The sequence below is a fragment of the Ascaphus truei genome, chromosome 3 (genome assembly GCF_040206685.1).
Source record: "Ascaphus truei isolate aAscTru1 chromosome 3, aAscTru1.hap1, whole genome shotgun sequence".
NCBI classification, from domain to species: domain Eukaryota; kingdom Metazoa; phylum Chordata; class Amphibia; order Anura; family Ascaphidae; genus Ascaphus; species Ascaphus truei.
In genome coordinates, this window is record NC_134485.1 from 61,819,761 (window position 1) to 61,847,742 (window position 27,982).

Sequence of the window (27,982 nt, forward strand, 5' to 3'; positions counted from 1 at the left end):
AAAACAACAACACACCATTTGGGGATTAAGCAAACAAAATACTGACCTGATTTAGGCAACACTGCTGCTCTCACAGCACTCACAGCCAGGGCTGCCAACGGGGGGGGCGGTCGGGGGGGGGGAAGCAGGGACGTGTCCAGAGGCTGTGGTGGGCCTGGCCAATGCGGCAAATTGGCCCCGGGTCAGGCCCAACTTCTGTGTCCAGCTGCCGGTCCTCTGGTTGCTGCTGGGCTCCCGGCTTTCCCCAGCTGCTGCCTGCTTCTTCCCACTCTGGGCATCTCTTTCCTGCCAGAAGCTGGGCGCGCCCAGAAGTTGGGTCCAGCTTCCGGCGCGCACCAGCGGGAGAGAGGCTCAGCATGGGAAGAGGCAGGCAGCAGCTGGGGGGAGCCAGGAGCAGGGGCCCTGCGACAACCGGGCCGGGTAAGTGGTTATTGTATCTGGGGTGGGGGGGGGAGGGTAGTAGTAATTATATATGGGGTAGTAGTAATTGTATCTGGGAGGGTAGTAGTATTTGTGTCTGGGGGGTAGTAGTAACTGTATTTAAAGGGGTAGTTGTAATTGTATATGATTGGTAGGAGTAATTGTATCTGGGGGGTAGAAGTAATTGTATATTGGGGTAGTTGTAACTGTATGTGAGGGGTAGTTGTAATTGTATCTGGGTGGGGGTAGTAGTAATTTTATCTGGGGGTTAGTAGTAACTTTATCTGGGGGTAGTAGTAACTGTATCTGGGGGTAGTAGTAATTGTATCTGGGGGTAACAGTAATTGTATCTGGGGGGGTAGTAGTCATTGTACCTGGGTGGGGGTAGTAGTAATTGTATCTGGGGGTTAGTAGTAATTGTATCAGGTGGTAGTAGCAACTGTAAATAGGGTAGGAGTAATGGTATCTGGGGGTAGGAGTAATTGTATCATGGGGTAGTAGTAACTGTATCTGAGGGCTAGTTGTAATTGTATCTGGGGGATATTAGTAATTGTATCTATGGGGTAGGGGTAATTGTATCGAGTGGTAGGGGCAATTATATCTGGGGGTAGTGGTAATGTTATCTGGGGTGGAGTAGTGGTTATTGTATCTAGGGGAATTTGTGATAATTGTCTCTGGGGGTGTCTGTATGTGGAAGGGTAGTGGTGTCTGTATTTGGGAGGCTAGTGGTGTTTGTATCTGAGGGGGCTGTAGTGGTCTCTTTTGTATTTTGGTGGTGTAGTGGTACCTGTTTTTCGGGGGGTAGTGTTGTTTTGTATTGGGGTATTGTGTTTATTGTGGGGGGTAATTATTGTGTGGGGGCATTGTGTGGCGGTGGCATTGTGTAGGTATTGGGGGGAATTATGTGTGTGTGTGGCCAGCGGAGGAGGGGGAAATGTGTGAGGAGGAGGGATTTAAGGGAGCTGGATTGAGTGAGAGGGGGTAATTGAGCAATAGCGGAGGGTGGAGAGGAGAGTGAGATGAGAGAGGGGGATGTTAGAGAGGGAGGGGGGAGAGCGAGATGAGGGAGGGGGTTGAGTTGGATGAGGGAGGGTAAGATGAGGAGGGGGCAAGTTAGAGATGAAGGAGGAGGGACGGTTAGATGAGAGAGGGAGATGTTTGAGAGGGAGGGGGGAGAGTGAGTGAGGAAGAGAGGGAGAGAGAAATACAAGTGTGAAATGGGAGGGCTCGCAAGGCCGCCGACACGGGGAGGGGAACCGATACAGGGCAGGTATAAACACTGGGGGCACGCGGGGGGGGGGGACGGTCCAATCTCGTGTCCTGCTTCCCTGGAAATCTGTTGGTGGCCCTACACACAGCACTCACAGCACTCCACAGCGCCCCCTAGTTATGCGAACACAATACAGTAGACTTAAAAAAAAAAAAATCTATGTACCCCTCCCTGCCTGGCTACTAGGGAGTTTACATCGTTGTGCAATGTGTGGCTACTCAGCAAGGATTACCGTGACTCAGGGTGCTAGATTCAGGTGGCTGTGACCGCTCATACACTTATTGACAATGTTGTACTATATTTTTATAGCAGACATACAGTATATGTATACAGTGCTTCCATTAGTGCCCGCTCTTAACACTAGAATAGAAGTACATTGACTTAGTTGTTCTAATTAAGTATGGGACCCGGCCCCCCTTTGTTGCTTCGGAATCAACATTGGTAGTACCACGATTATACTATCCCAAAAAACAACAATACAAACCGGCGCCTACAGAGTTCCATATAAGAAAAAAAGTTCAGTCCAATGGTAAAGAGGTGTCCAGAAATGTCCAATCTTGCAATTCACACTCCACAGCAAGATGTTACAAGAAGCATGTGATGCAAAGAGAGAGAAAGGAGAGAAAATCATAGTGCAACAATGCTACAGTATAAACACATAAGTCAAACAGGACAAGACAATACAAGACAAACACAAGCAAGGCTGACAAATAATACAAGAGTTAATTTAATACACAAAAAATATAAAATGAACAAAGCAGATGACGGATCCGGTGGTAAAAACGGAATCCTACTTACAGGACATTCGTTTAATACAGACAGGGGTGTATGGTGAGTGATGGGTGGCCACAGTGTCTGATGGATGCGTGGCGTCCAGGAGTTGCTCCAAACACTGTCCCTAGCTCCGCAACCAGATGTGCGTCACCGGGGGTGGGTCTCAGGCTCTCCAAACGCTGTCTGCCACTCCGTGGCCGGAAATACGTCACCGGGGGCAGGTCAAAATGCCGAAACCCCCTTCTCCTACTGTTGTACCTTGATCAAACTCCTGTGGGTACTCTGCCTTAGTCCAAATAAACTCTCACAAATTGCTCAACGCGTTTTGTGCGCATGCGCACTTCTTCAGGGGTACATATTATACTATCCCGCTACAGGAGTCTAGGCTGGTCCTCCTCAAGTGACCTAATATCTTTAGCCTGTTTGAGATCTGACATTTCCATACAGACTGGTGAGGAATATTAATGCAGATCCGTGTTATGAGGCCCTCGGTGGCATGTCGTTTTCCTATCTCTTAGATATTCGGAACTTCATTAGCCTTCTTCTGGGATCCTAATTTAAAGGGCACTGTCCCTATTTACAACACAGTAAAACAGGGGGGGGGGGCATTGTCTGTGCTATTACTTTATGAACATTCTTATCTACTCTCCCGAGGCTCGTCTCCTCTTGTCCTCCAGGAACCTAACATTCTTGAAGCTTCCCTTTCCCTGTATACTATCTGTGACATCATGATCCCATTGCAACACAGGGTGCGGCTCGATGCGATCCATCCCTCTAGTAACCCCTTAGGGGGGGTTACATCTACAATGCATGTACATTTTGCAAATGTTCCTTACTATGGGACAGGCATCATTTTTTTTTCTTTTTAAAATTAAACTGCCCAGCCCAATTTGACCTCTTAACAATTACTGTAGGCAAAGAGTGCATACCCTCCTCCACCAATCATGATTCTGAGCCACGAGAGGTGGCTGCAGCCTTGTGCAAACAAAGAAAAACGTGGTTTGGGGAGTAAGTATGCATTTATGTATATCTTTTTTTTTTTTAATATGTATATATATATATATATATATATATATATATTGCTATTGATGTACATACTGTAGCGCTTCACAGCAGTAATACAAGTTACAATCATATAAATAACAAATAATACAAATAACACATAATGGGAAGAAGTGCTTCAGAAATTAAAGTGACACTTAGGAAAAGGAGTCCCTGCCCCGAAAAGATCACAATCCAATTGGTAGGTAGAACATACAGAGACAGTAGGAGGGCGTTCTGGTAAGTGCGTCTTCTAGGGGTCATGGTCGATAAATGAGGTGTATAGTATCAGCCATGGAGCTACCCGTATGCTTCGATAAGGAGGTGTGTTTTAAGATGGGTCTTAGAGGTGGATAGAGAGGGTGCTAGTCGGATATTGAGGGGAAGGGCATTCCAGAGGTGTGGGGCAATCAGTGAGAAAAGTTTAAGGCGGAAAACGGCTTTAGATACAAAAGGGGTAGAGAAAAGACATCCTTTAGCAGAACGCAAGAGTCGGGATGGTGTATAGCGAGAAATTAGGGCTGAGACATAAGGAGGAGCAGAAGAGTGTAAAGCTTTAAAAGCGAGGAGGAGAATTGAGTGTGAGTTCCGGGATTTGATAGGAAGCCAGGAGAGGGATTACAGCAGGAGAGATGTTGAGAGAGATTTAGGAAAGAGTAGAGTGATTCTGGTAGCAGTGTTTAGGATAGATTGTAGGGGAGACAGGTGGGAGGCAGGAAGTCCAGACAGCAGGAGGTTACAGTAGTCAAGACGGGAGAGAATCAGGGCCTGTGTCAGAGTTTTAGTAGTGGAGCAACAGAGGAAAAGGCATATCATTGTAATATTGCGGAGGAAAAAATTAAAGGTTTTAGCTACCTTTTGAATATGAGGGGAGAATGTGAGAGAGCAGTCGAGTGTGACCCCTAGACAGCGTGCTTGTGCTAGTGGGTGTATGATAGTGGTTCCAACAGGAATGTAGAAGGAGGTAGTAGGGCAAGGTTTGGGAGGAAACATGAGGAGCTCTATTGTCATGTTAACTTTGAGTCGGCAAAGGGCAATCTAGGATGATATAGCGGAGAGACATTCAGAAACTTTAGTCTGTACATCAGGTGTAAGGTCAGGGGTCGAAAAGTAAATGTGTGTGTTATCTGCATTGAGGTGATATTTGAACCCAAGATATGTGATTAGGTCACCTAGAGAGAGTGTGTAAAGAGAAAAGAGAAGAGGTCCCAGGACAGAGCTCTGGGATAACCCCACAGAGAGATCGATGGAGGAGGTGTTAGCAAAAGAGACACTGAATGTACGTTGGTAAAGGTAAGAGGAGATCCAGGATAGAGCTTTGTTACGGATACCAAGAGTATGGAGAATGTGAAGGAGAAAAGGGTGGTTCACGGTATCAAATACTGTAGACAGGTCAAGTAATATGAGCAGAGTGTATTAACCATTGTCTTTGGCAGCATGTAGGTCATTTGTTATTTTAGTGAGGGCTATTTCAGTGGAGTGAGCAGTGCGAAAGCCAGAGGTAGAGGGTCTAGGAGTGAATAGGTGTTGAGAAAGTGAGCAAGCGAGAGAATTCAAGACGTTCAAGGAGTTTAGAGGCAAAAGGCAGGAGGGAGACAGGTCGATAATTAGAAAGACAGATAGGGTCAAGCTTGCTGTTTTGGAGTAATGGTATAACTGTTGCATGTCTGAAGGAGGAGGGAAAGGTACCAGGGTAGAGGAAGGAGTTAAAAATGTGTGTGAGCATAAGTATTATAGTAGGAGCAAGAGGTTTGAGGATATTAGAGGGAAGGGGTCAAGAGGGCAAGTGGTAGAGGGAGAAGAGATCAGCAGTGACACATCCTCTGTGACAGTGGAAAAAGAGCCAAGGAAGGCAGGAGCAGAGTTTGGAAGAGGTTTAGGATGGGAGGAGGATACAGAGGGGATATCCTGCTGTATGGATTCCACCTTTTCCTTGAAATAGTCAGCAAAGTCCTGAAGGGAGATAGAGGAAGAAAAACAGGCAGCTGAGGGTGGTCTCGGTGGATGGAGTCAAAGACAGTGAAAAGTTGGCGTGGATTAGACTTGTGCATGTTGATTAGTGAAGAAAAGTAGGTTTGTTTACCCTGGGAGAGGGCAGTTGAAACAGGACAGCATAAATTTATAGTGGAGGAAGTCTGCAAGGGGAAGAGATTTCCTCCAGAGGTGTTCAGAGGAACAAGTGCAGGAACGCAGCATGCTTGTGTGGGAATTTAGCCAGGGTCTGGGGTTAGAAGGGCGAGAACAGCAGAGAGAAAGCGGGGTATGTACATCAAGAGAGGAGGATATGGCAGAGTTGTAGTCCCTGACCAGGTTTTCAAAGTCTGAATCAGAGCTGAGAGAGGAGAGGAAGGAGCGTAAAGTGGAAGCAAAAGCTGGCAAGTTAATAGAGCAGAGGTCTCTGCAGAAGCGAGGGGTAGATGGAGATGGAGAAGGGGAGAAGCGAGAGAGAGAAAATGAGATGAGATTATGGTCAGAAAGAGGAAGGGGGGAAATAGAGAAATCAGAGAGAGAAAAGTTTTTAGTGAAAACCAGGTCTAGATAATAGTCATCCTTGTGGGTGCTGGCTGCACCACTGTTGAAGGCCAAAAGAAGAGGTTAGACGAAGAAAGCGGGAAGCACAAGGGAGAGAGGGGTCATCAATATGGCAGTTGTCTCCATGGAGAAGAACAGGGGAGTCAGAGGAGAGAAAGAACTCTGACCTGAGGATTAGCTTGTGTGACTGCTGCTCCCACATTCAGCAACAATCATTCATGTGAACACCCCCACCCATCCCCCTGAGTGTCCATGTCTAAGATGGGCATTGCATATGTAATTAAAGGATTCCTGCTATACAGATTGCATGCGTTGTTAAATGCCACATGTATTTGGTGCAGATACTGAACAAAATGGAAGGTAAAATGTACCCTTTTTTGGAGAGGATGGACCAAATAGTGAGGCAAATGGGTCACTCTTCAATTATGGGTACACAGCAGCAGGAGAGAGCAAAATATCTGAAAGAAACCTCTTTCTCTCCCTCCCCCCCCCCTCAATGTGCCCACATGGTAGAAAGAACGCACAGCAGCTCATACAGCAATGATGATTTTGTGACTATGAGCCTCCATGCTTCAGGGACCGACCTGCAGGAAAGTGAGATGTCGGAGCCGTTACCTCAGCTTGTTTGCCAAATCACACCTGCGGCACCACCGGAAGCTGAGTTGCATCGGTATCACTGTCCATGGGAATCCATTAGATGCATTCCTGCTTTCAATAATTCCAGGGGCATCTTTGCAAAGCTATGTTTAACACAGCAGAGGACAGCCGAGTCAATGTGCCCAGCTAATCTTCCAATACCATGTGTCTTTTTGTGATGGTGCTGATCTCTAAACAGGAGGCAGACCCGCAGGGCTGAGACAGGATATGGGAACTGACCACAGGCCTTGGGAATGAGTCCTGATTGAGGAGAACATCTGGGTTACAAGCCAGGGTCAGGGCAACGTGCAGCAGCATAATCAGGGTCATGGTTCCAAGGTCAAGGCAGGGTGCAGTAGCGTCATCGAGGTCACGGTTCTATGGTCAGGACAGGAGAGAGGCAAACGGACTCCAAGCACAGGCAGAGGTTCAGCAAATGCAAAGCATAGCATGATATGACAGAGTGCAAGGAATAAGATACCTTGCTTGAGTACTGACTGACTAGAAATGGCTTCCTTATAAAGGCTAGGAACAGGTGCAGACAACTATAACTTGATCCAGGTTGAGGGTAAAATGAAGCCACTTCGGCCATCTTGGGTGAGGACAAAATGACCACAGATGTTGGCCACCTTGGTGGAGGAAAGAAGTTCAGGGACGTGTAGGTGCAGAAAGGGAACAGCCACGACAGCAGACCCTGACACTTTTGAACGTTTTGTCGAGTGGGCCAGACACGTGAACTTTGATGGCTCCAAGGGTAAGAAGGCCATTGCTAACAATTTGAGGAGAGACATTTTTGATGAATTTGGGAATCTGTACAAATGCACTACTGCAGAATTCAAGACTGTGAAAGACACAATAAATGGACTTTTATGGCATCAGAGGAGTGTGGGCTGGTCTAATCAGTTAACATCTTATAAAAAAATATATAATTTTGTTTTTCAACTCAGTAATTCGCGGGCAAAAATCTGTTATTGTGATTAAATGAATGCTACAAGAGGCATTTCAATATTTATCAAGCTATTTTCAACCTATTTTTCCTCATTTTGATAAGTGGTTACATGAAGCATTATCAGTTAGGAAGAGGTTTTGAGATGCACATATAAAATAATGTATCTTGTCCATCATTGTATCCATTGTTACTATGCAAAAAAATCTCTGCCATGTTTGAGGTGATATAAATCTCTCTAGCTGACAGATCTGTGTGAATTCTATAAACCTTGATTAAGAAGTATCTTGGATTTGCCACAGCTGTGAGCATAGAAGGTCAAAAGAAAGGAGTGAAAAGATACTAATAAGAAGCATAGAATCACCATAATTGTACTAATCTGACACAGCGAGTGCTAGTTCTTAAAATCTCTTGGCTGTGAATCTGGGACTAAACTATTGCGCCAGTATTTTTGCACCAATTTAACTCAGTTTTGCAGAGTTAATAATAAAAAGAAGCTGATGTAGCCTATAGAGGTGGGTGAATTATCCGTCGAGAGAGACTATTCTTCATTAGAGTCCCAAGTACTAAATATATATTTTCAGACACCTAGAAACAACACGTGCACCAAAAATGGGCACACCTGAGATACCTGGGAAATATGCGAATAGGAGTCATTAGCATATCCAATTAGCATATTTTCCAGGTATCTCAGGAGTGCCAATTTTTGGTGCATACAGTAGGTTTGTCTCCACGGGTTGTTTGAAGGTGTGTTTGAGAGGATATACAGTACAGTATATAGAAACCCCATAGTTCAGGTTATATATAAATATATACAGTATATATCAAATTAAAATAAACAAAAACATATTTCAGGTGTGAAGCTTTGGGAGAATTGAATGTGCAAATGGTGGACACCGGCGGGATTGCATACATCCACTCAGATTTTCTAACAACATATTTGCATGTCAATATTCGTCCACATATTAATTAACAACAACCAAGTAAATAATTTGCGGGCCGAATTTTGACACATTCGGTCACTTCTAGTGGCCTAACACTGAGATCTATGGGTTATATTAAAAAAAATGCCACTCTCACTAATGGGCATTTAAGTGAAAGACAATTATTGCTCATTACTGAATATATCTTTATGCGTCAAGCTTTAAAACTGGTTATTTTGGAATTTTATCTTAATTCAATTTAAAAAAATTGACTATTTAAAATACATATCAAAGGATTGTGGTAGATCGATATGCTTGCACCAGAATGCAATACATATGGGGTCATTCATTAACCTGAGAGAGTGTCAATCGGGGCTCTACTGCACGGAAATTTCCATTGCAGAATTGCAACCGGACAAACACCACTGGTGCAACCTTGCCTCAAACACATGAAATTTGATGAGCACGTTTGCATGGTGATGCCATGGAAATAGATAATAAATGATGTGCTGCATGGCCTGATTTGTAGCCTCAGTTATGCAAATCAAAAATATTTTGGGGTCCATGTATGATTACCGGTATTTCCAATACACTTATGATATTGATAAATGGCGCAATTCATGGGATTTTATTGTTTCCCAACATTGCATCATCTTGGAATGATACAGGCAAAATGTATATGGGTAATAGCCATAATCATTATGTATAGAGCAGATGAGATGGTTAGATATGATTATTGGATGTATATCAACAGCATGATCTGGTAGTGTAAGGTGCACTCAACAGTGATTCCGTCAAGAATAACAAAATCAAGATTGATATGTCTTTCTCCTCTTGGTTTCTCAGTGAATTGTGAATGCAAAATTAAAAGATCAATGTACACTGTATGTTCATAACATTGTACAATTATTGATACAAATAAGATTGTTTGTGTAAGGTAGAGGGTAGTTTGTTTTTTAAACAAATGATTTTCAGTCATTTCAGTGATACGTGTCATGTATGAATTTCTAATAAGGACAGTCCTCCACAGATTGTGTCGCTGCAGAGTTGAGATTCATTTTTCTAACCTACTGTTCGTAGTTTCCAGCGGAGGATCGGCATGTAGCACACCTCCGGAGGGGACGGGCACTTAAGGACACATCAGGTGTTTGGACGATACTCTTTCATAAAGTGCATGTTTGCAGGAAAGGTGTAAGAGGTTTTTCTACCCTCTAAGCCCGTGATTCCCAACCAGGGCTCCGTGGAACCCTGGGGCTCCTTGAAGCAGTCTCAGGGGTTCCTCCTATGGACCACCTCCCCCCCCCCCTCCGGGGGTGTTTTTTTTTTGGTATGTATTTTGTAGGGTGGATTGAGAGAGAGTGGGGTAATTGACGGAAGGTAGGGGCGAGTGAGAGAAGAGAGGGGGCAGGAGGGAGTGAGGAAAAGAGGGAATAAGATTGAGACACAGGGGATAAATACATGCGAGGCGGGAGGGGGGAGAGTTAGTGAGATGGATGGGAGAGAAATACATGGGTAAAGGGTGGGAAATAGAGGTGGCTCGTGAGGTGTGAAATGTTGTGACTGACCCCTGTCGAACCTAATATGTGTCAGCCAGAGAGGGGTTCCCCGAGATTTTTCAAAATACTTAAAGGGTTCCTCCAAACAAAAAAGGTTGGAAATCACTGCTCTAAGCTTTTAATATTTGCCATGTGCCAAATAAATTGCTTACTTTGTTTTTGCAATCTAGCCCTTTTTTTCTTTTAAATGTGTACCACCTTTTTTCCATCTTGTTTTGGATCTACTTTGATGCAAATAAGGAGGATATGTTATGTAAGGAGTAAATCAATAAATATATTTATCAAAAGGGTTCATTGTAAGCATGTTCAATTGTACAAAACAATGTTATAGGGAAATGATTGTAAATATGCTGTATTTATCCTCACTTATTCCTCTTACTACCCTGATATACTGTACAGTAGATTCACATTGACAGAGGACAACCTGCAGTTTAAACACCTACACAGGACAGTGCTTCTTGGAAAAGGGGGTCACAAAAACTGAATTAGAAAAGGATTTTTGTGCACACAGCAGCTGAATGCTTCAACTCTTTTGATATCTGCACTTTTATTTTATTGATCGACAATCATTCAAGTGCAAAACAGGTCACAGTCAGTGACCTACAAAAATGAGTCTGAACTGTTCTTTTATTCAGTTTTTTTGTGCTTAACTTTGAAGGAATTTGATATATCTCTGAAACCAACAAACACATTTTTGTGCACTGTTATACAGGCATACCCCGGTTTAAGGACACTCACTTTAAGTACACTCGCGAGTAAGTACATCTCGCTCAATAGGCAAACAGCAGCTCGCGCATGCGCCTGTCAGCACGTCCTGCTGCAATACCGGCTCCCTACCTGTACCGAAGCTGTGCGCAAGCGGGGAAACTATAGAGCCTGTTACACATGCGTTATTTACATCAGTTATGCACGTATATGATGATTGCACTACTGTACATGCATTGATAAGTGGGAAAAAGGGAGTGCTTCACTTTAAGTACATTTTCGCTTTACATACATGCTCCGGTCCAATCGCGTACGTTAATGCGGGGTATGCCTGTACTGTCGTTTCTGTATTGGGTTATTTTCAATTTATGTAACCATTAATTAAAATATTATACAAATTGTATATACAGTACTGTAGATGATTTTGTGGCAGAAAATTGGAGACCCATGACAATACATCTCCTCTTCAGAAATCTCTGGGGCCTATTCAAGTAACTCCGATTTTATCCGTGCAAAATCGCACATGTTGGCATGTTATTACCTCACAGTATGACATTTGTGAAGAACGTTATTCGGTAAATTATATCACATGTTAGATATCATTTGGTAAAAAATCCAATATTGTTTGGTAAAAAACCTGTGCGCTTGGTATTTTGGTTTACTTTGGTAGTGTACTGTATATTAATGTAAAACAAATATAATCACTGCGCTTCTCCATGTAAAGAGCATGCAGCTAGTGAAGGAAATGGCCATACAAATGTGCAAAACAGAAAGTGAATCCCTGCGCTTCTCCCATAGGGATAGCAATCAATGGGGAATATATATATATATATATGTATGGTGTAAATACCTATAAGAAAAAAGGAGACTTTTGGTATACATCCTTTGATCAAATAATGCCAAGCCTGCTAACCACGTCAAGGTAAGTCTCTTTAGCAGGTCCCTACGCTAAATGCATACTAGTGTTATGTGAAATAAGCCCAGAAGGGGTTAAAATATCAAAGCATATGCTTGTATAACCTAGTGCAATTAAAAACTGGTATATACCAGTACAGATACTCACATGTAAGTGAAGTGGAATAAGGGGACCCTGCTAGGAGATTATATACCTAGAAGAGGAGGGGCTGGCCTGCCACAAACTGCTCAATAAACAGTTGCAGGTGATTGGCTAAATATATTCAATTACACCATAGTAGTGTTGCCCTCTAGGAGCGTGCTGCAAAGGATTAAAATCGGCCCAACAAATAATGTAAAACAAATATAATCACTGCGCTTCTCCATGTAAAGAGCATGCAGCTAGTGAAGGAAATGGCCATACAAATGTGCAAAACAGAAAGTGAATCCCTGCGCTTCTCCCATAGGGATAGCAATCAATGGGGAATATATATATATATATATATATATATATATATATATGTATGGTGTAAATACCTATAAGAAAAAAGGAGACTTTTGGTATACATCCTTTGATCAAATAATGCCAAGCCTGCTAACCACGTCAAGGTAAGTCTCTTTAGCAGGTCTTTAGCGTAGGGATGTATACCAAAAGTCTCCTTTTTTCTTATAGGTATTTACACCATACATATATATATATATATATATATATATATTCCCCATTGATTGCTATCCCTATGGGAGAAGCGCAGGGATTCACTTTCTGTTTTGCACATTTGTATGGCCATTTCCTTCACTAGCTGCATGCTCTTTACATGGAGAAGCGCAGTGATTATATTTGTTTTACATTATTTGTTGGGCCGATTTTAATCCTTTGCAGCACGCTCCTAGAGGGCAACACTACTATGGTGTAATTGAATATATTTAGCCAATCACCTGCAACTGTTTATTGAGCAGTTTGTGGCAGGCCAGCCCCTCCTCTTCTAGGTATATAATCTCCTAGCAAGGTCCCCTTATTCCACTTCACTTACATGTGAGTATCTGTACTGGTATATACCAGTTTTTAATTGCACTAGGTTATACAAGCATATGCTTTGATATTTTAACCCCTTCTGGGCTTATTTCACATAACACTAGTATGCATTTAGCGTAGGGACCTGCTAAAGAGACTTACCTTGACGTGGTTAGCAGGCTTGGCATTATTTGATCAAAGGATGTATACCAAAAGTCTCCTTTTTTCTTATAGGTATTTACACCATACATATATATATATATATATATTCCCCATTGATTGCTATCCCTATGGGAGAAGCGCAGGGATTCACTTTCTGTTTTGCACATTTGTATGGCCATTTCCTTCACTAGCTGCATGCTCTTTACATGGAGAAGCGCAGTGATTATATTTGTTTTACATTATTTGTTGGGCCGATTTTAATCCTTTGCAGCACGCTCCTAGAGGGCAACACTACTATGGTGTAATTGAATATATTTAGCCAATCACCTGCAACTGTTTATTGAGCAGTTTGTGGCAGGCCAGCCCCTCCTCTTCTAGGTATATAATCTCCTAGCAAGGTCCCCTTATTCCACTTCACTTACATGTGAGTATCTGTACTGGTATATACCAGTTTTTAATTGCACTAGGTTATACAAGCATATGCTTTGATATTTTAACCCCTTCTGGGCTTATTTCACATAACACTAGTATGCATTTAGCGTAGGGACCTGCTAAAGAGACTTACCTTGACGTGGTTAGCAGGCTTGGCATTATTTGATCAAAGGATGTATACCAAAAGTCTCCTTTTTTCTTATAGGTATTTACACCATACATATATATATATATATATATATATATATATATATATATATATATATATATATATATATTCCCCATTGATTGCTATCCCTATGGGAGAAGCGCAGGGATTCACTTTCTGTTTTGCACATTTGTATGGCCATTTCCTTCACTAGCTGCATGCTCTTTACATGGAGAAGCGCAGTGATTATATTTGTTTTACATTATTTGTTGGGCCGATTTTAATCCTTTACAGCACGCTCCTAGAGGGCAACACTACTATGGTGTAATTGAATATATTTAGCCAATCACCTGCAACTGTTTATTGAGCAGTTTGTGGCAGGCCATCCCCTCCTCTTCTAGGTATATAATCTCCTAGCAAGGTCCCCTTATTCCACTTCACTTACATGTGAGTATCTGTACTGGTATATACCAGTTTTTAATTGCACTAGGTTATACAAGCATATGCTTTGATATTTTAACCCCTTCTGGGCTTATTTCACATAACACTAGTATGCATTTAGCGTAGGGACCTGCTAAAGAGACTTACCTTGACGTGGTTAGCAGGCTTGGCATTATTTGATCAAAGGATGTATACCAAAAGTCTCCTTTTTTCTTATAGGTATTTACACCATACATATATATATATATATATATTCCCCATTGATTGCTATCCCTATGGGAGAAGCGCAGGGATTCACTTTCTGTTTTGCATACTGTATATTAATGCATAAGTGAATGCTCTCATAAGACAGGGCATTATATACACTATATAAAGCAGCCATTTGCAACCACGTGTGTCGGTGCTGCTGGGAGTGAGGGAGAGAGACTGGGCTAGGTGTTTGGAGTTTTTTTATGAGTAGTGTGCATTTGTATCGATTTCTGAGTGAGTTGTCTTCTGTTCTTATATTTTTAATTTCATATTTGCTTGCCTTGTCAATGTGAAAGTTGTTTGTAAGTGTGTAATTTTTTTCTATCTCTCTTTTATGTGTGTGTTTTATGGAACCCCCACATCCCTGTGTCTAACTGTTACCCATGTACTGTGTAATCATTCTACCCTACCCCCTGTTATTCATGTACTGTACTTGGTACTCATTATACCCTGCCCCCTGTTATTCACGCTTTGTCAATACTGAAATGTTCTTTCATCATGCCAATAAAGCTTATTTGATTTGAGTGATATGGAGGGGAGAGTTGGACATTGTAGTAGACATAGGTGTAGATGTGGTAGTGCACGTGGGAGTGAGAGTAGTGGATGTGGAAGTCATAGGAATGTGAGTCATAGGAGTGTGAGTCAGAGGAGTGTGAATCAGGTGTGTAAGACAGAGTAGTGGAAGTGTGGGCAGTGGAGGTGGGCAGAGTGGAGGTGTGGGGAGTGGATGTGATAGTAGTGGAGGTGTGGGAAGTTGACGTGATGGTAGTGGAGGTGTGGGGAGTTCACATGACATAAGTGGATATATGGGGAGTGGAGGTGTGGGAAGGTTAGGAGAACTGTTAGGGTAGAGGTAGGGGAGTCCAGCAGGTGCTCCAGGGATGAGGGGAAATACAAGGCTCTGGGAGGTGTGGACAAGGAGAGAGGGAAAGTGACAAGCAGACCTCTGAGGCCTTGGAGATCGATGCTTCAGCTGCTGAAATGCCTCCAACACGGAAGCGGTGTGTAGAAGGGTTGTGCAACAGGTGCTTCTCGGACATGGAAAATCAAGTCATGGTGAATGGGGTGAAAAAAAGGTGAAGAAAAAAGTGGCGCACTGCAGAAACCGGTAAGAGAAACGCTGGATGTAATATTTATTTGAAAAGGTTTAATTACTGTAGATGAAAAACCAAACATCTCCAGTCAAAAAACTGATGTGTTTCGTACCTGTCACCACTTTTTTCTTAACCTTTTTGCATACTGCAAGCAGGAGCACACCAACAACATGACAGGATTTTGCTGCCAATCCGGACTGTATCAGAGGCTCCAAGGCACCAGGGGTTTTTCAGTGGCGTGCGGACCGGTTGTGATCATCGTCGGTGGATGCACATCACGGTGGGCTCACCAACCGCTAGTCTATCTTCCTTCCCCTTATCTTCCCTGTACATATTATTTTTGTCCACACATACATGGGCTTATGAATATCAACACAATACTTATAAATCCTGTTGTTTTATGAAAGACTTTATTTTCAATATATACTTTGGATGGTAGAGTGGGTAGATGAAGGTCATAGTTGTTCCAGGGTGAGTGGTTAGGCCTCCTGGGAGGGTTGCGGGAGGGGTTAATCCCTTTATTACCTTAGCGGTTATTGAAAAGAAGGTAATCCCTCCTACTAAAAAGAGAGACCTTTTCCAACACAATTGGGCAAAAGCACTATTAGCGATATTTGGCTATTAGGACTATTGCCATTTGTGTGTGTATGGATGGGGTAGTTAGGAGTCCTCCCCTGAGGTGTGAGAGGTCAGTCGAGCCCCACCCTTCCTGGGGTATGGGAGTCCAGCTCTACCCTTCCTGGGGTAAGGTGTTCCAGTCCTTCCTATCTATGAGGGGAAGGAGCAAGACGAGTGCTCTGCACTAGGCCTCTATTATTACCGCTGGCCATGCACCATCCATGGGCCTGATACCTTCTTTCATTGATGTATTGTATTGTCATTAGGCAGTGAGTATCAATAAAGACCCTCATTTATACCTCTGTCTTGAGTGTGGTCCCTTATCCAGAGGTGGTGGAGGAAGAACTGTCACAGTAGGGGCTGCCTGCAGCTGTGTTGTGGTCTACCGTGGTTGGAGGTGCTGACACCAAAGACCAGAGGACCCGTGGAAGACTCTAACGATGGCCTATTTCCCCTATACCATCGCAGGAAGACTACCTCTCCTGTCCTCGCAGGTACCAGCACCACACTCAGTAGTAGCCATGGCGGAAGTCTCCCAGAGAGGGGGGGAACACACGTTACAATTGGAGGCACTGCTGAGATGTGTGAGAGCAGTTGTAGGGCAGCATTAGAGACTTGGAGCTGGCCGCCTGGTAGTAGAAGAGAGGCCGGGGCCGGGCCCCTGATGGTATGTATCAGGGACCCTGGGTACCCTCTCTGTGATAAGGGATGGGGGATGTCTCTCTCCGAGGCGACACCGGGGAGGGGGCTGCCTAAGCCCTTACCATAGACTTTGTTTGGGGCGCACCCCATGGCGACAACAGGGAGTGTGATACCCTGCATCGTACCCAAAGACAGGGACAGGACAACCCTCACAGTGTACCATGAGGACCCCTGTGTACCTGTGCACCATGAGTGTGCTAGTTGGGGCATACCCTGTGGGAAATTTATCCTGGTCACGTGCTACCCTTCATCAACTGCTGGAAAATGGGCCAGGGCCTTCACAGTGTACCGTGGGGACACTTGGGTACAAATACACATTGACTGTGTATAAGGCACGGGACTTTTCAGGCTCTGGGGTAACCTGTGCACCAGGCATGATGGACTGTGCTTATGGAAAAGCCATTTATCTCACTTAAAAGCAGTTATCACTGCTTAGTGCATAGCCCCCTTAGTGTTTTTAAATATCACAAAATGTATCTTGCTTGGCAACACTAGGAAATGTTTAATCAAGACTGCAGTCAAGTTGTATAGCACCTTTCAAAGTCAGGTCCGATCGTAGCCAAAATATACAAAAATGTGTAATCTTCAGTCAGTTACATAGACCAGTGTATACAGCGTCCCGACTGGGAAGTCGGCTCCATAACGCAATATATTCACATTGTATGTCCTGGTCAAATGTATTCTGTGATCCAAAGCAGAATGTAAAATTGCTATTAATATTGAGCAAGTGCATGCACAGTTGATTATGACTGGACATTAAATCCTATAATGTAATATTAAATAAAGTCTAAAGATATCAAAGCGGTGTCCTCAGTGAGTTTGGCCTCGAAAGTGGCCAAATATTTAGATTTGTTGTCAATGTATGAAACATATGCGAAAGGGAGAAGGGCACAATTATGGGTACTATGATTTAATACCAGTATGTGGAGTAAATTGACAGCTATTATCATAGTCCTCCTTCTATGTACTCACAAACAGTGAAGTCATCTCGGGTGAAAACTGATACCATTAGGACAATAGTGTAACAGAGTGCTCATAACAAACAAGGCATGACCGCGGGGCCGAGGTGGGGATTGGTATGGTAGCCGGGTCGGGGTTAGAGCGGTCAGAATAGTCAAAGGTACTTGCCGGGGTTGGGATTGGAGAGGTGCGGATCGTTGTAGGTACTTTGCAGAGGTCGGTGTTGGAGAGGTGCGGATCATCGTGGTAAGCAAGGGGCAGGAGTATAGAAGAGTAGAGTCCAGATGCAAGCCAAGGTCAAACAAGAGGAGAGCTAGGAACCAGACTACAAGACAGGACAAGGAGGCAAGAATCGCAGTAAGCACTTCGCACAAGGAAATTATTATGCTTAGCCAATTTGCCAGAGGGCAGGCTGAGCATATATACGGAGAAAGGACCAATGAGGAGCAGGCTGTGAGAGGGACTCACTAGTTTGCCTGGCTGTGGTTGGCCGGTCCGATGACAGCCACAGGTGTGGGGAGTAAGGCTGACGAATGCAGGAGCTTCTGCGCATGTGCACGGCGCCCGTGCATAACTTGTGCACGCTGCACACCAGTGATGTCAGCGCGTCCGCGTAACCTGGAGGCGGGCCCAGCGGGGATGGCATTACCTGCAGTGGTGGATGCGCGCGCGCCCCTAGGCTGATGACTGGTACCAGCAGGCACGGGAGATGAGTTGCAAGAGGAGGAGGAAGCGATACACCTGGTTGCGAGTTGGGGTAAGTGGAGGGCACACCGAGCGCGCTGCGGATCATGGATTCTTATAAATAGATACATTCTGCTTATGCTTAAGCAAAAGTCTTCATAACATGCCTGATGAATAAAAGGTAAGCAAACACAATTAGGTTGTCACATATGGTACACCAGTATTAGATAATGGACCTGGAGGTGCAGGTCAAGAAGTAACGAATGTAATACCTTTAAACCGAGTGCAGGTAAGTGCAAAAACTATCCTTCATCGGTACGGGGCGACATATAATGCAGCCATGACAACCAAAGCACTCTTTCTTTAATGGGGTTGGGAGACCTTGTGGGATATACTGTTTGTTTTTTTCAATGGGGTCCTTCAGGTTTTTGTTGCGGCGTAGTGCAACCATTGATTTCTTGAGAACCATTCTCCCCAGGGTTTTGTCTGTTGCAACAATATGCCAGTGGGTATTTATAGATTATATTTTGTAATTGAAGAGAATTTAGCTGAAACAGGAAGTCTATCCAAACGTTTCCCAGGGGATTTGTTTTTTTAATAAGGACAATCTGTTCTGTCTGAGAGTTTTATGCATACTCTTATTGATTTCTTATTTAGACTAATATTTCTCAGAAAAGTTGAAGGGAAACACAAAATGGATGTGCTCCCTAAAAGAATTCACTTAAATGCACACCAAAACAGTGTAAAAATTAGCTTTTAATAAATTTACTTAAAACATATATTACCAAAGTAATGTGTAATGTGAATTAAAAATATATTAAATCAACAATATCAGGCAACCGTGTCGTCTATTATAAGTATATACTATCCCATTAAACCACTTAATAATGGTGGGATAAGAGGACACAGGTTGCTAGAAGTCAGGGTGTTAACCCCTCTGGAGCAACGGTGAGACCCAAAAGTAAAAGTATATAGATGTACCCTATATATGCATTTTACTATTTGGTTCAAATAGATTCAAACTATGTCTCTGCGCTTGTATACCATACTCTGTTAGATATTAGGGAATTTTTTCTAAGTCCCCGCGCATGCGTGGGACTAACTACCAGTAATCGCGCAAAATTTCTAAGTGTCAGCGCATGCGCAATGAGTATAGTCTTAGAAATTGTGAATATGGCAAGCCTTTTTTTTTTTTTTTTAATGAATTGGAAGAGAAAGGCAACTGAAAAAGAGAAGTCGGCTGCAAAAAAGGCAAAACAGTTGAAAGCCAAGAACAACACCTTGGCAATCATACCTGAACATGCCTCCAGCCCACCCTATGTCCATATCACCTGGCTCAGACACTTGGCACCTGCTGTGCTAAAGCCCTGAGCTGTCATGTGCCTTGTACATGCCCTTGGAGAATCATACAGCACTCGACATTGATAAAGATGAGGTCTCAAGAGGACCTCATAAGGTACTGATCACAGAGGGACTACAGGATGAGTAAACCGCCGGGTCCCCTGCAAGCCCTCGAATGGACACTGACTACTTTCAGCCAGCATCGCCAAATGTTGTATCTTGGTCGGTGACTGAGTTTTATAATTCTTTACACTACATTGCAAAGTGAACAAACTTGTGTACACAGCTGTTTAACCCATATTTTATATATTTGAATTACATATGATAATTGTTATAATGTTTATGATTTATAAAATGTATATGTTTATAAAGTGGAAAGAGAGAGACACTACAGATGTAGTAACACTAAGGCTGAGCTCAGACAGAAGGCAATGCGAAGTGCGCGCTAACGTGTGCGCGCACGTCCGTCCCAAATTTGGGTTATGCAGTGGAAGTTTTCAAACTGAAATCTCCACCGGCGGCAAAGTGCAGTGTTGTCGCTGCGACATTTTGCCAGCACAACCCAAAGTGAAATTTGGGGCTACAGTCACGCGACGCGAGCTGGTTCAGCCAATAAAGGCGAACCAGCTCCATGACATGTTCTTTACATGCCCCCGCCATGCCCCCAAAAGCCGCAATCTGCCTCCTGCAGTTTGAGCACAAATCACTGTGCTGCAGGAGCAAGCAAACTTATTTCCCCAGACTCTATCTGCAGGACTGGAGGGATATTCCCATTACTAGCCTATCACCCCAAAGTCTCAGGAGGTACCTTAAGCAGGTGGCCCTCCATGTCATTCTCTGGTAGGTTCCTGGGTCCTCTGTGTCCAGGAAATATAGGTCTCTGGGTATCTGTGTGTCATGATCTCAGCACAGCCTTTGTGCTCAAGACAGTTTCTGCAAGCTTCTCTGCTCTCCTTCTGTCAGCCCAAATGTGAGCTAAGAAATCTCTCTTCTGTGTCTCACATGAGGCTTTTTACAGAGCTCTCATTAATCCAGATGGAGACTAGTTAATTGAGTGGCTGCAAATAACTATCTCTCTGCTGGATTCTCAGAGCTTTATTTAAACAGGGATACTGTGTAAGTCCCTGTTACAGTGTCCAATAGTGCAATAAAGGTGGCATATACTTGATGATACTTAGGTTTGCCATCCTCTTTCAACCAAAAACTAGAGAGCATATGCATATTCCATGAACAGATGATTTATAGCTCCTCCTCCAGGAACTCATCTAGACCTATCCCTGTCTCAGCCTGGCCCATTCACACACCCCCACCTTGCAACTCGGCTATTGGTTCCTCATACCTACATATACCCTCCAGATTCATTAACTCATCGGCTGAGCATAGAACCAGTTGTTCTTATCACTCTCTGCCTCCCTAGTTCTGTTCCACAGATTTCCTCATGTACCGGACCGGCTTCTGCTACGTCTTCCTGCACCTCTGGCATCCCGAACTCGGCATACGGCATCACGACTCTCCTCATCTCTGGCATTCGGATTCTGGCTTACGGTAAACGACAACGTCTCTCTCTCTAAAACTGGACTTGGCTACCGCACCCTCTACCATCCGTACCTCTCCTACCCCGATCCTGGAATTCCAGACCATTCTTCAATCAAGACGTGCCCTCGTGGCTGTGGGTGGCGTAATTACATTTCCCACCTCAGCACCACGGTCCCGTCTCGTTTGTGGTGAGCACATCCTGACATTATGCTCAGCCCACCAAAAATGGACCCCGCTGAGGTGGAGCGCACTATTAATGCCCATACTGCACTTTTTACCAGACTAGAGACTTATCTGGAACAAACGGATAGACGGACAGATACGTTGCAGCAAAGTGTTAACTCCCTTACGGTTCAAGTTCGAGCTCTCACTCGGCAACTTTCACCCGGAGCTTCCCCTGCACCTGCAACTCCCTTTACAACCCCTCTGTTTGCACTGGAACCTCATATTCCACCTCCCAAACACTATGGTGGAGATCCCCAAGGATGTAGGGGCTTCCTTAACCAATGCCTCATCCAATTTCGTCTCGCTCCCTCTCGTTTTGCCTCTTCCGTTTTCAGGGTCGGCTTTATCCTGTCTCTCCTCACCGACCAGGCCCTGGCATGGGCTTCTCCCATCTGGAAACAACAAGGGCCTCTCACCCAGGACATCGATCTCTTCGTCGAGGAGTTCCGAAGAGTTTTTGATACCCCGGCACGGAAGTTAACGGCAGCTTCGGCTCTTCATCACATAACCCAGGGAGATCATACCTTCGCTGGGTATGCCGTGGAGTTCCGCACTCTTGCCGGTGAGACGGGTTGGAATAATGAAGCACTATCTTCTGCGTTTTGGCAAGGTCTGTCTGAGTCCCTGAAGGATGAGCTCGCTGCACGGGACCATCCTACTGATTTAGAGGAGTTAATCGCCCTGGCGGTTCGAGTAGATCAGCGTCTACAGGAACGGAGATACGAACGTTCTCGTTACCGACAACGGGTGTCAAGAAACCTTGCTCCTTCCTTCATTCCCCCGTTACCTCCTTCCGAGAATATTCTGGAACCAATGCAGTTGGGGGGCAACAAGCTGTCTCCTGCCGAGAGACAACGTCGGCGTAATGCCGGTCTCTGCATGTACTGTGGCAACTCCAGTCACACGCTACCCCAGTGTCCTCACAAGCCGGGAAACGCCAACTCCCAATGAAATCCCGGAGAATTTCGTTGGGAATTCTTATCCTTTCTCCTATTGTCAAGGACATACTCCCCACCAGGATAATGTTGCCTATAACACTGTCTGGAGAGGGGTTTCACGCTCAAGCGCGAGTGTTCATTGATTCTGGGTCCGCTGGTAACTTTATCGATGAGACTTTCGCTAGGCGAAACAATATTTCACTTGTCACCAAGAAGACGCCAATAGGTCTGGAAGCCATTGACGGTCGACCTCTACAGCCGGCATTTATCACGCTACAGACGGTGTCTCTACAACTACAGTTCTTCGATCTCCATACGGAGTTCATTACTCTCGATGTGATCCACTCTCCCTCTGCTGAGCTGATTGTGGGTCTTCCTTGGCTTCAACTCCATAATCCTCGCATCGACTGGACGGATCGGGAACCCATCCAGTAGGCCACTTCGTGTGCCAAAACCTGTACCAGGATTTCCCAGAGGATTGGTGGGTTGTCTACTCTGCCAGAGAAGATCGACTCCTTACCTTCTGAGTACTGGGGATTCCGCGATGTGTTCGACAAGGCACGTTCCGAGATACTACCTCCGCACCGTTCTTTCGATTGTCCCATTGACCTACTTCCTGGAGCACCTCTTCCTAGAGGACGATCTTATCCGCTAACTCTCCCAGAGACGAAAGCCATGAGTACCTACATCGCTGAGAATTTAGAAAGGGGTTTCATCAGAAAATCTTCTTTCCCAGTTGGTGCAGGCTTCTTCTTCGTCAAAAAGAAAGACGGTTCTCTCCATCCATGCATTGACTACCGGGGTTTAAATAACATCACGCGCAAAAATCGCTATCCTCTGCCCTTGATTCCGGAACTATTTGATCGTCTCCAGGAAGCTGCTATCTTTTCTAAGTTGGATCTGAGAGGAGCCTACAATTTAGTAAGGATACGAGAGGGGGACGAGTGGAAGACTGCTTTTAACACCCATGATGGCCACTACGAATACCTGGTGATGCCGTTCGGCCTGTGCAACGCACCAGCAGTTTTCCAGGATTTTGTCAACGAGATTTTTCGGGACATTCTTAACAAATTTCTTATTGTTTACCAAGATGACATCCTTATCTTTTCTCAATCCACTCAAGAGCACATCAAACACGTTCAACAGGTGTTGTTATGCCTTCGGGAGAACCATCTCTTTGCGAAATTGGAGAAATGTCAGTTCCATCTCAAATCAGTGGCGTTTTTGGGTTACGTTATTTCTGATTCCGGTTTCAATATGGATCCAGAGAAACTTAAGGCGATTTTGGACTGGCCTCGCCCGACCACTCTCAAAGCTGTGCAACGCTTCCTGGGTTTTGCAAACTATTATCGACGCTTCATCCGCAATTTTTCCTCTACAGTATCTCCCATAACTGCTCTCACGAAGAAAGGTGCAGATCCTTCATCATGGTCTGAAACCGCCATACAGGCATTTGATCTGCTGAAAAGGGATTTTGTCTCTGCGCCCATCCTCACACACCCGGATCCTAAACTTCCATTTACCTTGGAGGTAGATGCTTCTGACATCGGGGCTGGGGCTGTTTTGTCCCAGAGGACATCTCCTTTAGCCAGACTGCACCCATGCGCCTTCTTTTCGAAGAAATTTTCATCCACAGAACAGAACTACGATGTCGGGAACCGGGAACTTTTAGCGATCAAATTAGCATTAGAGGAGTGGAGACATTTCTTAGAAGGTACAGAGACACCCATAACCATTCTTACAGACCATAAGAACCTTCTCTACCTAGAAGGTACACGTCGTTTGAACTCTCGGCAAGCCCGCTGGGCATTATTTTTTTCACGATTCAATTTCCTCATCTCCTTCATTCCTGGCTCCAAGAACCTTAAAGCTGACGCCCCCTCTCGACAGTTCCTTGCAGAGGACAAATCTGAAGAACAGCTAGAGACTATCATTCCTTCCAGATGTATCCTGTCCGCCAATTCCTTTGATATTATGGGCAAGATTCTATCCGAGCAATCTCAGATTCCTATAGGGCTCAAAGTTCCAGAGGGAAGACTCTACACGGCAGTCCAACACAGCAAAAAGGTTTTAGAATGGTGTCATTCTTCTAAATCTGCAGGACATCCGGGGATACGGAAGACCAACGATCTCGTTCAACGCACCTTCTGGTGGCCAGAGAGAGCTAAGGATGTAGAGGAGTTTGTCAAAGCGTGTGGTACTTGTGCTCGCAACAAGGTACCTCGGGTCAAACCAGCAGGCCTTCTTCTTCCTTTACCTATTCCAGACCGCCCCTGGAACCATATTTCTATGGACTTCATTGTGGAGCTTCCAGATTCCAAGGGAAAGGATACGATTCTTGTGATCATTGATCGTTTTTCCAAACAGACGCATCTTGTGCCTTTGAGGGGTCTTCCAAATTCCTCCCGCCTTGCGGATGTCTTCATTCAGGAGATTTTTCGTCTTCACGGGGTGCCAGCAACTATTGTTTCGGACCGTGGATCTCAATTTGTATCAAGATTTTGGCGTGCCTTTTCCCGAAAATTGGGGATTTCACTTCAATTCTCTTCAGGATACCACCCACAGACCAATGGGCAGACGGAGAGGGCCAACCAAAACCTGGAACAGTATCTTCGATGTTTTATAACCGATACGCAGCAGGATTGGGTGGATTTGCTTCCTTGGGCCGAGTTTGCTCTTAACTCTCTTCGCAATGATTCCACTCAAGAATCTCCATTTTTTATTAATTGTGGCTTTCATCCTTCTCGTTTACCCTTCTCCTCCCTATCCTCAGGAGTACCAGCGGTGGACAAGCGCATCTCCCGGCTGAAAGACTTATGGACAAGGATTCAGGAGAACTTAAAGGTAGCTACAGGGAGACAGAAACTCCAGGCAGATCGCCTTCGACGTCAAGTACCGGAGTTTGTTCCAGGAGACAAGGTGTGGCTTTCTTCCAGGAATATCCGACTAAAGGTTCGTACCATGAAGCTTGCTCCCAAGTTCCTCTGTGCCTTCCCCGTAGTTAGGAGGGTTAATCCTGTGGCTTACCATCTACGCCTTCCACCTTCGATGAAAATACCTTCGGTCTTCCATGTATCCTTACTTAAACCAGTATTTCAGAGTCCTCGCTTTTCCAAGAATACTTCTCCTCCACTTCCTCTTATGATTCAGGGTCAACAGGAGTATGAGGTCCAGTTTATCTTGGATTCCAGGATCTCCAGAGGAGGAGTACAATACCTGGTTCACTGGAAGGGGTTTGGACCTGAGGAACGTTCATGGATTCCCCATCGGGAACTTCACGCACCTCGCCTTCTTCAGGCTTTCCATCATAGGAATCCCTCCAAGCCTTGTCATGGATGCCCGGAGGTCGCCCCTGAAGGGGGGGGTACTGTAAGGAAGCAGGAGTCACGCCGTGCACGGCGTGCTCCTTACTCACCCGCGGCTCTGTCTGGGTCTCCCGTGGCTCGCATAGACTCCTTCCCCATGGCGCCAAGCTCCGGTCCTCCTATGCGCGCGCGCGCATGTCAAGTCTTCTCTTCTGCCCTCGGTTCAGGGCGTGGGTCCGCGCACGCAGCTGCAGACACTGCCACAGGGAGGCGCGGCCACACAGGGGCGCACCAACCCTTTAAAGAGACAGTACCCTTTTTCAATGCCACTATACAATGCACCAATAATTCTAGGATTTATAGCTCCTCCTCCAGGAACTCATCTAGACCTATCCCTGTCTCAGCCTGGCCCATTCACACACCCCCACCTTGCAACTCGGCTATTGGTTCCTCATACCTACATATACCCTCCAGATTCATTAACTCATCGGCTGAGCATAGAACCAGTTGTTCTCATCACTCTCTGCCTCCCTAGTTCTGTTCCACAGATTTCCTCGTGTACCGGACCGGCTTCTGCTATGTCTTCCTGCACCTCTGGCATCCCGAACTCGGCATACGGCATCACGACTCTCCTCATCTCTGGCATTCGGATTCTGGCTTACGGTAAACAACAACATCTCTCTCTCTAACCCTGGATTTGGCTACCGCACCCTCTACCATCCGTACCTCTCCTACCCCGATCCCGGAATTCCAGACCATTCTTCAATCAAGACGTGCCCTCGTGGCTGTGGGTGGCGTAATTACATTTCCCACCTCAGCACCGCGGTCCCGTCTCGTTTGTGGTGAGCACATCCTGACAAGGTCCATGTCTTGGGACGAAAGAGCTTGAAGCTTCCTCTGGTAGGAGTAAGCACCACGCATGGCCGCTGTACTGGATATCTTGATGGAGTCAAATCTGCTCTCTGGTCTGCAGAGATATTCTAGGGGGGACACCTCCACCAGGACACATGACAGGGTGAGCCCATCGCCCAGTTGACCCTACCTTTGGAGCCACCATGCTCCACGATCACCGGGGAGCTCACACCCGACACCCCTGGGACAGTCAACTTACCCCTGTCATCATTGGGAGGTACTGATCCCAAGCCTGGGACCGATGGTACCATCGTTGTAGGCCTGACCATCCGCAGTAGGGCGCACGGCCTACAGCAGAGTCTGCAGTAGGTGGGGCAATCAGCCCGTTGTCCTCAGCTTCACTTGAGTGGTCTGCCGGCAGGCGCATCACCATGGCTGATTGACTACTGTTGTCAGTAGAAGAGAATGGGGGTAGGGATGCCTTACCCTTCGTTAGTTCAAACACCTGCGGTTCCGACATTGGATCTGATTCGTGAGTTGAGTCTGAAACCGCTGTTAGGGCACACAGGCCCCCCAAAACCTCGTCTCTTGAGGTAGGTAGACTAGCAGCATTGACCGGCTCAGTAGAGAGGTTTGTCGCATCTTTCTCTGTGAATTCCGTAGGCCGCAGCAGCATGGGTTGCAGGAACTGTGCTCCGCAGCAAGCACTCTTGAGTCCCCAAGTCAGTTCTCCATCTGGAAAATCACATTTGCTACAAACACATCGTAGACACATCTGCCTGTCCACTTCTACCAACCGCATTTCTATTGGTAGAGGATAGGGGTCAAAGTCCATACCGCCATACTTATTCAACTCTTTTTGTAAGCACGGGCACAGAAAATAGGGCACTTTTTCTCGTCTTACTCGCCACACTCTGTATAACTGAGGGTGCGGTTCGCTGCATCCTGTCCCTCCCTGCTGAGGAACAGAAGTTGTGGACTGAGACTCACTGATGTCACAGGGTTGGGGCTCTGGTTCTCTTGCCAGACCCGGGCAGTTTACTGTAACGCATTGTGGCGCAGCCTTGCCGCCATTAGCACGTGCGCTCTCCTGACTTCTTGGGAGATGCCATTTTGAGTGGGAATCATTATTAGCCTCCCCGGATGCGGAAGCCAAAGAAACTTCTAGGTCAGGATAGATAATTGGGCACCCATTAATCGGACCCTCGGGCAGAGTTAGGAATTGGGGACCGTCTTCCTCACATATGGCATGGCCTACCTTTATTATCATGGCACTCCATTGACAGAGGGAATCATACTTTTGCCCTATGACCCATGCTTGTGCCAGTCCAGGGAGTTTGCGAATATGCGCCTGGATGTCTGACGCGAATGTGCATGCAGGAACTCCGCCCACAACGACCAGGCAGTTCGGGGTCGGGCTAAGTTTTGTGGCCCATGCGTGGACCTCCTGCCTTGAGGGCACCCACATAGTGGAAAAGTAAATTGGACAATTTGCATGAAAAATAGGACAGGGCACCCCAGGTCTGACATCTCAGCAGCGCCTCCAAAATGTAACACCTTTCCCCCCCCCCCTATCGCAGATGGGG